The following is a 9,445-nucleotide window of genomic DNA, read 5'->3' as shown; positions in this document are numbered from 1 at the left end:
AGGAGCCGAAGGCGCAGGTGGACAGCACCCGGACAGCTCGAGGCTGCACTGCTCTCTGCACACCCCAGGCCAGCCCCACTTCCTGTGGTCCCAGGGCACAGCCTGGCCGCTGTGGTCACTCAAGGCAGTTGGGGGTGGGGAGACCCCAGGCAAGTTGCAGAGGCCTGTTCCCACACAGAGACTCCACCTGAGGCAGGAAGGGCTGGGCCACTGCCCATCTCCAACCCAGGCTGGGTGTCTTGCAACACCACACACAGAAAACGCCCCCAGCAGAGCAAGGCCACTGACCCTGCTTTTTCTTGGGGAAGTTGAGGGACATCGAATCCAGAATCTGGGGGTGTCCCAAGATCTCCATGGTGCGGGGTGGTTTTCCCTTATGCTTAGTCCCGTCTGCTGGGAACATGGAAGGTGGGTGCAGAGGCCTCACTGGCCTATTTTAGTGCAGACACCCACAGGCCCTGTGGTTTCCAGTATCCTGTGGGTGGCTTGGTCCCAGCCGCCGAAGCTGCCGCCCTGCGCCTGTGCTCAGCCTGCTCGAGTCTTGGGAGCCAAGCAGCCGCTGTGTGTCCTGCCAGCACCCAGATGGTCCTGGAGGCTCAGGGCGCGTGACCAGGAGGCAGGGAGGCAGCTGTGGTTGTGTAGAACTGACTCTCAGGCCCTCAGCCCACCTCCTTTCACACATGCTATCATCTGAACACTGCTCTCCTGCCCTACAATCCTCTAACTCCCTCTGGCCACCTGCACTTGCTATGCTTGTCTTCTGCTGCAGCCTTCCCCACGTTGTCCACTCTGACCCTGTCCAGCCCTGTCACCCCTTCTCTGTCGTGTGGAACCTGAGCTTCACCTTTAGGGCCCTTTCTCTCATGGGGCAGCCCTTTCTGTCATGCGGGTCCCCTTACTCACAGGAGGACTGATTGTGGGGCTCCACTGGGCCCGGGGTACCTGGTAGGTGATACAGAAAGGAAATCCAAAGGGGAGGAAGGAAGTGAGAGCAGCTGTTTTGGGAACATCTGAGGCTCCTGCAGCAAGCTCACCTCCGAAGGACCCTGTAAGGACCCTGGAGCCACCCCTAGAGGCAGGTCATCCCCTGATGGCGTCTGCTGTCCTTTCTGGCAGATGGAGAGGCAGGGCATTGACCGGTGTTTTCGGTCTGTGGACAGCAGCTCTCCTCTCTCCCAAGCAGCAAGTCCTGGGACACGACCCTAGCGTCACTCCCTGTCCCCTGGCAGGCGACAACCGCGGCTCAGTGATTTGTCGCGAGGCTGTTGGCTTTTGAAATGAGACAGGAAGGAAGGTGGAGGTGGCCCCTCACAGGAAGAGGAGCACATACTGCAGCGGCCGCCGATGGCCGTGGGGACCAGAGCCAGGGCCACATCACCTGTGGGCCCACAAGGCCAGGTTGCAAGTCATCACTGGGCACACCTGAGGACAGTCGGCTAGCTGTCACAGAGAGCTGGGCCCCCACCCCTGCTTGCTGTCTTCCTGAGGCTCTGGGGGTAAGTGGAGCCCAGGCTGCTTCCAGGTGAGGCAGGGAAGGGAGAGGGCACCATTGGTAGGAAGCACAGTGACTTTTAAGGCCCAGCCATGGTGGGGGTAGGGGGTGTGACTGTGAGACACCCCCAGATGGTCCCAGCATTGGGGGCCCCTGGCCCGCCTGAGTTCCCAGTGCAGAATAAACAGGTGCCCAAAGGTGGTCCAGGGACAGGCATCATTCCTTGGGGGCCCTCAGGAAGGTCCGAAGGGCAATCCACTCAGTGGTCAGATGCCAGTTCAGCGGACCGAGTCCCCCAGCAGCTCCCCAAGATAGAGGCCAGGCTACTTCATGAGGAAGGGCGGGCGGGTGATGGATGTTCATTCTGAGAACTGAAACCACAGAGGGCTTCTCGGGAGAGGCACAGCTGAGCTGGGTCAGAGTGGGTGTTCCCTTCCACCACTCCTGGGGCCCTTGGCGGAGCTGGGCTGGAGAGCCCTAGTTCTCCTGGCCCCTGGTCACCACCCAGGTGAGTCTGCAGGCTGGTGCCACCCTCTCTGTCCCGGCTTGAAGTCCAAGGTCTGTGGCGTTGGGGGATGGGAGCGTGGGTGGAGAGCGCAAGGGGCAGTCACTATTTCCATCTCGGGAAGGTTGCTTGATCTCAGGTGGTTTTTGGTCAGGTAGTCAGGTGGTCAGCCATCTGAGGCTGAGGGAGGAGGGCAGGGGTCTCAGGATTTGGGCATCCAGGGTTGGAGGCCCCACAACCTTACCACCAGCAGGTGGGCCAAGCAAGAGTCTCCCTGTGACCACCCCCAGCTTGGAAACATAGGGGTGAGCCAGGATGGGGCCCTCATCAGGACCCTCCTAGAGCTAAGGCAGAAGCTTGGGGTCTGGGGTCCGAGCGACACTCCCACCTGGAGAACAGGAGCTTAGCACCACCTTCCCCAACAGATAGAATTCCCAGGTCACACTGAGGACTCTGGGGGTGGCAGGATCAGAGGGAAGGGGCACGGGGTCCCTGGTAGTCCCTTCTGGCCCTACTGCCCACTACAGCTCAGACCCTCTGTGGCTGGCCTCTGGCCACCAGCCTCAGTCTTCCCCTCACTAAGCTGGGCTCATAGCAGCTGCATTGTCCTCACAGAAGGCTGCTATGTGGGAGGCGTCTGGGGCTAACTGTAGGCCTATTCACAGGGGACATGGAGCTGGTCCCCTCGGGAGAGACCCCACTCCTGGTATCTCATCGGCTGCAGCCGTGGCTCTATTCTGTCCTGGCTCTGGAAGGTCGAGGTAACGGGGTAGCTCCTGGTCAGCCTTTGGGGGGTCTCCTCCTCGGTCTTTGTTGGGAGAAGGAGTTCGCAGGTAAAAGCAGGTTGGGGAGTGGTGACTCTTATCTCAACGTCATTGTGCAGCAGTGCCTGATAAAACACAGGATGCCCACTTACGTTAGATTTGTAGGCAAACACCTTTTTTTTTTTTTAAGTATCAATGTAGCCCAAAAGTTACACGGGATATACTTATAGTAAAAAAAAAGTTTTGTTGCTTGTCTGAAATTCAAATTTAAATGATCTTGGGACACTGTGTTTTATTTTACATTTAAATTCAAATTTAATTTGATATTAAATTCTAACTTAAAATATAATACAGTGTCCTGTATTTTAGTTGGTGAAGTCTGGCAGGCTAAGCCTAAAGTCAGTGGGGCAAGAAAGATGGGCGTCTGATCTTGGAGTGTCAACCCCACACGAAGACTAATGGGACTGCAGAGGCAGGGGTGCTTCGGGGGAGCACTGCCTTCTTCACCCCCTCACCTTCCCCTTGTGTTGCTTCCTCCTTCGATCCTCTCCCAGCCTCTCTGGCCTACTGGGTCCCAACTCCAATTGCTCGTTAGAATTGCCTGTTGTCGTGTGCCATCAAGTCGGTTCTGACTCATAGCGACCCTGTATAGGATTTCTGATGAGCGGCTGGTGAGTTTGAACCATCGACTTGGTGATTCAAAACAACCGTGTAGCCGAGTGCTTATTCTACAGTGCCACACCATCCTCTATCCATACTGGTTCGACAGGAAAATCCTAGCCAAAATAGGGAAAATGTAAAACGGCACTTCAAATTCTTCTAAGATTCAAACTCTCTGAAGCCATGGAAGTTGTATGGCCACTCCCACACCCAAACTATTGCCCTAGAGAAAATTTCAGACCTTAAACTGAAACTATTCCTTGAAGTTGTCTGTAAAGCAAACAGCTGTTAACACCTTGAGCACTGTACACCTTCACCGAACTATCCACAGGAGAAAAGTGCCCTGGCCGTGCAGTGGGTTAAAGCTGAGTTGCTCACAGCTAGGTCGGCTGTTCAAAAACCACAGCTTGCTCCTCGGGAGAAAGATGAAACTGTAGGTCCCCGTACAGACTGACAATCTCGGAAACCCTAAGGAGCAGTTCCACTTTGGCCTTTAGAGTCCCTGTGAGTTGGAACTGACTCCATGGCAGTGGGTGTATCGATGTGCGATCAAACTGACAGTAGCCAACTAGGATAGGGGAGACGAGAAGCTTAGAGTGCAGTGCGTCGGCGTGGCTGCCGATGGAATCATTCAGAACAGGATGCCGAGAAAGGCGGCACCGTTTGCGGAATGTAACCAGCAAGGACGCTGGACTGTACATGTAGACATGTTGAATGGGTGTCTATGTCTCTGTGTATGCAGGTGAGTTCCAGCTCATACATGCATGAGCTAATTCCAAACAAAATGTCTGTGACTCATGGGTGGCAACTGACAAATTCTCTCAGAAATACATCTGTCTTAGTTTCTTAGGGTGCTTTCAAAGAAAGTCCCAATCAAACCAGTGGCTTCCCAGGACATCAGCTAGGCCAGTGAGATTCAAGGTTATGAGGATTATGGCAACTGTTTTGTTGGGAACCCCAAGGGGTTATCTTGATAGACTTTCTCAAAGAACACAGGATGATCCCAGGGGCTTATTAGGAAGAAGTTTTAGAAAATGGAAAACTGTATTGGTGAGAAACAGGCCAGGGAAGTTGCCTGGAGGAATTTTTCCATCATGACAACACACCTGCTGATTCTGCCAGGTTAGCCAGGGCTGTTTTAGTAGATGTCATTGGGAACCATTTCCCTCACACCATACAGCACCGATCTCATCCCTGAAGACTTTTGTTCTCAAAACTCAAAGAACCTTGAAAAGGACCACACTTTTTGAGTTCCTTCAGGATGCCCAAACTGCCAGTTGATGGGTGTACATCTAAGAGTCCTGGTGTGGCACTGGGGGTTAATGCACTGGACTGCAAAGACGGTTTCAACCACGAGGTCGGCCGTTCAAACTCACCAGCTGCTTCTCAGAAACCCTACACAGGGTCACTGTGGGTTGGAACCGATTTGATGGCACAACAACATCTAAGAGTGCAGGATTCTTCAGGAAAAACATGTTGTGAGGTGCCACTGAGTGGTTCCTGCCCATAGTGACCCTGTGCACGACAGAATGAAACACTGCCCGATGAGCCTGTGCCATCCTCACAACTCTTGCTATGATAAAGCTCATTCTGGCTGCCACTGAGTCCATCCATCTCTCGGTCGGGGGCTTCCTCTTTTTTCAATGACCCTCCACTTTCCCAAGCACAATGTCCTTCTCCAGGGACTGGTCCCTCCAAACAACATAACCAAAGAATGAAAGACGAGATCTTACCTTCCTTGCTTATGAGGAGCCCTCTGGCTGTCCTTCTTCCAACACAGATTTGTTTGTTCTTCTGGCAGGCCACGGTATCTTCAATCTTCTCCTCCAACACCACAACTCAAACGCATCGATTCTTCTACGGTCTTCCTTATTCACTGTCCAACTTTCACATGCATATGAGGTTACTGAAAATGCCATGGCTTAGGTCAGGCGCATCTTAGTCCTCAAAGTGACACCGTTGCTCGGAGAAGTACTGCCTTTGGAAGTGTAGAGACCTAGATAGAAGTTATGTCAAGAAACAAAAGCTTCACATTTTGATACTATTATTTAAGAAGGATGCCTATGATTTGGGGGAGTCCAGGTATGGTACTGTAGGGTAAGCACAAACCACAAGGTCAGTTTGAACCACAAGGTCGGAGCTTCAAACTCACCAGCCACTCCTTGGAAACCCTATATAGGATTGCTATGAGTCAGAAACGACTCAACGGCACTTAACCACAACAAACGAGCTTTTTTACAATACTTATTTACTTGCCCTTAACGTAACTCAAGATATGCCCTTATATATCTTCACACACACACACGCAAATCTATCAGTGTTGGGGTCCCACCCCGGGGTGAGGATATCATCCTCTTTGGGCAACAGCAGGACATTGAGCTGTGCTGTGGTAAAGACAGTGCTCAGAGAACGTCTCCCCAGAGCTGAGCAGCCCCAAGCCTGTCCTTCTCCAGAATGGTCTCCTCATCTCCCCACCACACGCCCAGCCGCAGCAGGTTTATTACCTGACGGTTGCACCTGGGCCCCCAGCAGCAGGAGGTATGTCTGCCCCCAGACCCTGCCTAAAGCCCACAGTCTGAAGACAGTACAGATGCCAGGTCCCCGCCTCCTTCTCTGATGGATGGGCATTATTAAGTAGTAGAACTTCTCGTGGTTTTGCATGCATGTGAGTTTCTGGAGAACTGCCAACCTGCCTTTTTTTCTTCTTCTTTTTTTTAATCATGGTGAAAATATGAGAGGGCTTCAAAAAGTCCATGGAAAAATTCCATTCTCAATAACATTCCATTTTACCACGAACTTTTTGAAGCCCCCTTGAATGTATAACAAAGTATTTTCCATTTCCAATCCACCTTTTTGACATGTGCAGTTCAGTGCCATTCATGAAACTCCCCATGTTGTGCAGAAGGGGCCCTGGTGGGCACAGTGGTCAAAGTGCTGGGTTGCTAACCAAAAGGTCGGCTGTTTGAACCCACTCCACTGATGAGGCAGTGTGCTTTCGTAAAGAACCATCCCCACTCTCTGTTCCCAACATATTTATTCCATCACCCTGACAGAAACTCAGCGGTTTCTCCCACTCCCCACTCCCATCCGCCGTCACCACAGATCAGCGGTGGTCTCTAACTAAGCATTTGCCTGTTGTAGATATTTTATATAAGGGAATCAGATGATATTCGTCCTTTTGTATCTGGCTTATTTTACTCAGCACCTGAGGTTTTCAAGGCTCATCCATGTTATAACATGTATCTGAACTTTATTTCTCTTTACAGCAGCATAGTAATGTGTATGTATCACATTTTGGGTGTCCATTCGCCTGTTGGTGGACAATTGGGCTGCTTCCACGTTTTGGCTATTGTGAATTGTGGGCACTGCAATGAACTCTGGTGTACACGTATCTATTCGTATCCTTGCTTTCAATTGTTTCAATTTTTTTGGCGGGAATACACCTAAGAGTTGAATTGCTGGGTCATATGATCATTCTAGGATATGAGAATTCTAGGACTCCTGGTTTGGTGTTGTGGGAATCAGCACTGAACTTAGAACCACAAGGTCAGCAGTTCAAACCCACCAGCTGCTCCTCAGAAACCGTATACAGGGTTGCTATGAGTGACAACCAATTTGATGACCCTTAACAACAATAATAATGATAATTCTAAGGAGCTCTGGAAGCACATCAGTTAAGGGCGTGGCTACTAACTAAGAGGCTGGAGGTTCAAATCCATGAGTAGCTCCACGGGAGAAAAGATCTGACAATCTGTTCCAGTAAAGAACACAACCTGGAAAGTTCTACGGGGTGGTTCTACTCAGTCCCATGATGTCGTTGTGAGTCAGAACCTATTCCACAATTTGGCAGTTCCTCAAAGAAGTTAAACATAGAATACCATGTTGGTGTTGTCATGGGCTCTCGAATAGATTCTGACTCACCCCACATAGCTCCCTCATGCCCTTTCTTCAGACCCTGGAGTAACCACTCTTCTGACTTCTGTTACAGGTATATGTTGGTTAACATCTGCAATGTGTTCTATGAAACAGGATGCTATGGGAGATGGATGTTGTGTGAAGGCCTGCATCCATGGGGTGCAGGGCTCCCAGTCCCAGGTGGCTTCTGTGTGGCACGTGCCTCAGCCGCTGATTCTAAGCCGCTGCAGGGAAGACCAGCTCACCTGTGAGAACCTGTCTCATTTAGGCCAAGAGGGCTGAGGGTGCCCAAACCAGGCTGGGGCCAAGTCACAGGAGACAAGGGGGACTGGACTGGATAGACTAGGGGATCTGGGCTGTGTGTAGCAAGTGGGCAGAAGCAGGGCTCCGACCTCAGGATGACAGCCAGGCATCCTGGGTGCCCTATCCCACAGATGTATATGGTTGGTCGTTGCCCAAAGAGACTTTCTGTGACACATGCCTGCATTTTAGATTGGTCTGACCTAATTTTGAACTTTCTAGAAATAGAATTAAGGAGCCATAGTGGCACAGTGGGATAAGCATTAGACTGCTAACTGTAAGGTCTGAGGTTCAAACCCACCAGATACTTCTCGGGAGAAAGGTGAGGCTATCTACTCCCGTACAGATTTACAGTCTGAGAAAGCGGATGCAACAGGTCTGCTCCGTCCTGTAGAGTCAGCCTGGCTCCACGGCCGTGGGGAATATAAATGGAATCATGAACTATGTTCTCTTTGGGGTCAGATTCCCTTCACTCAGACTATGCTTGCATAAGTAGATCTATCCATGTTGTTGAGAACGTCACACAATAGCTTGTTCTTATTCGCTGCTATTGGTGTTGTTAAGCTCCACTGAGTTGGTTTTGACTCATTACTAGCCCTCTAGATGGTTTCCGAGGCTTCACATCTTTGTGGGAGCTAAAAGCCTCATCTTTCTCCCATGGAGCACATGGTGGGTTCCAACTGCCAGCCTTGTGGTTCTAAGTCCCTAAGTCCAGTGCTTACCCTATGGAGTATACGTGCCAGCCCCACCAAAAAAGCTTCACATTCTACTGATGATGGACATTGGTAGCTTCTTCTTTTTTCTTCTTCCTCTTCCTCTTCTTCTTCTTGTCATTTCAGCCAGGATAGACTGAGAAGGGTCATGAAAAAAAGTTTTCTGGAGAAGAAATGTTCACTACCGTGATTGTGGAAGCTGTTACGTTTCCATGGTTCAAAACACATCTAACTGTTCACTCCAAATGATGCATTTTGCATCAAATCAAAGAAGCTGATTAAAACCTCAATGACATTGTTGTTAAGTGCCATGGAGTCGGTTCCGACTCATAGTGACCCTACGTACGACAGAACAAAACTCCTCCCAGTCCTGCGTCATCCTCACAATGACTGCCATGCTTGAGCCCGCTACTGCTGCCACTGAGCCAATCCATCGCGTTGGTAGACTCCTTCTTTTTTGCTGTTTCTCTACTTTACCAAGCATAGTGTCCTTCTCCTGATAATACATCTGAAGTATGAGAGACAAAGTCTGACCTCTTGGCTTCTAAAGAACATTCTGGCTATACTTTCAACACAGATTTATTTATTCTCTGGCAGCACATGGTACTTTTTTTTTTTAATGTTTTATTGTGAATTATGTGATAGTTTACATGGGAGAACATTAGTTTTACATTTATCCTATCGTATAGCGTTTCATTACCATGGTTATAATCCCCTCCATGCATCATCAACCAACCAAAGGGCATACCCTGCAAGCCTGCCCCCTGGTCGTCAGCACACAGCCCCTCTCCCTCTCTAGGTCTAGAGTCCCCAGCTGCTCCATCTCTCCACATTACCATCTCTGCCTCCATCACTGCTTCTCTGTGTAGGGTCTCCAATTCTGCTCTTCTCCCTTGATGGCCCCTGGGACCTCCGCTCCTAGACTATAACGTCAATCACTCCCCTCCTTTTGCTACAAAATGTCCACCTTTACATTTCAAACCCTCACAATCAGTCCTGATAACAATTATTCACTATTGTATCACAGGAGACCTATCCGCATCTCCTTTCATGAGTCCTGCCCAGACAGATTGGATACTACTTAGTGGAGACTCCA

The sequence above is a fragment of the Chrysochloris asiatica genome, unplaced genomic scaffold (genome assembly GCF_000296735.1).
Source record: "Chrysochloris asiatica unplaced genomic scaffold, ChrAsi1.0 scaffold00305, whole genome shotgun sequence".
NCBI classification, from domain to species: Eukaryota; Metazoa; Chordata; class Mammalia; order Afrosoricida; family Chrysochloridae; genus Chrysochloris; species Chrysochloris asiatica.
This window is presented reverse-complemented; position numbering follows the sequence as displayed.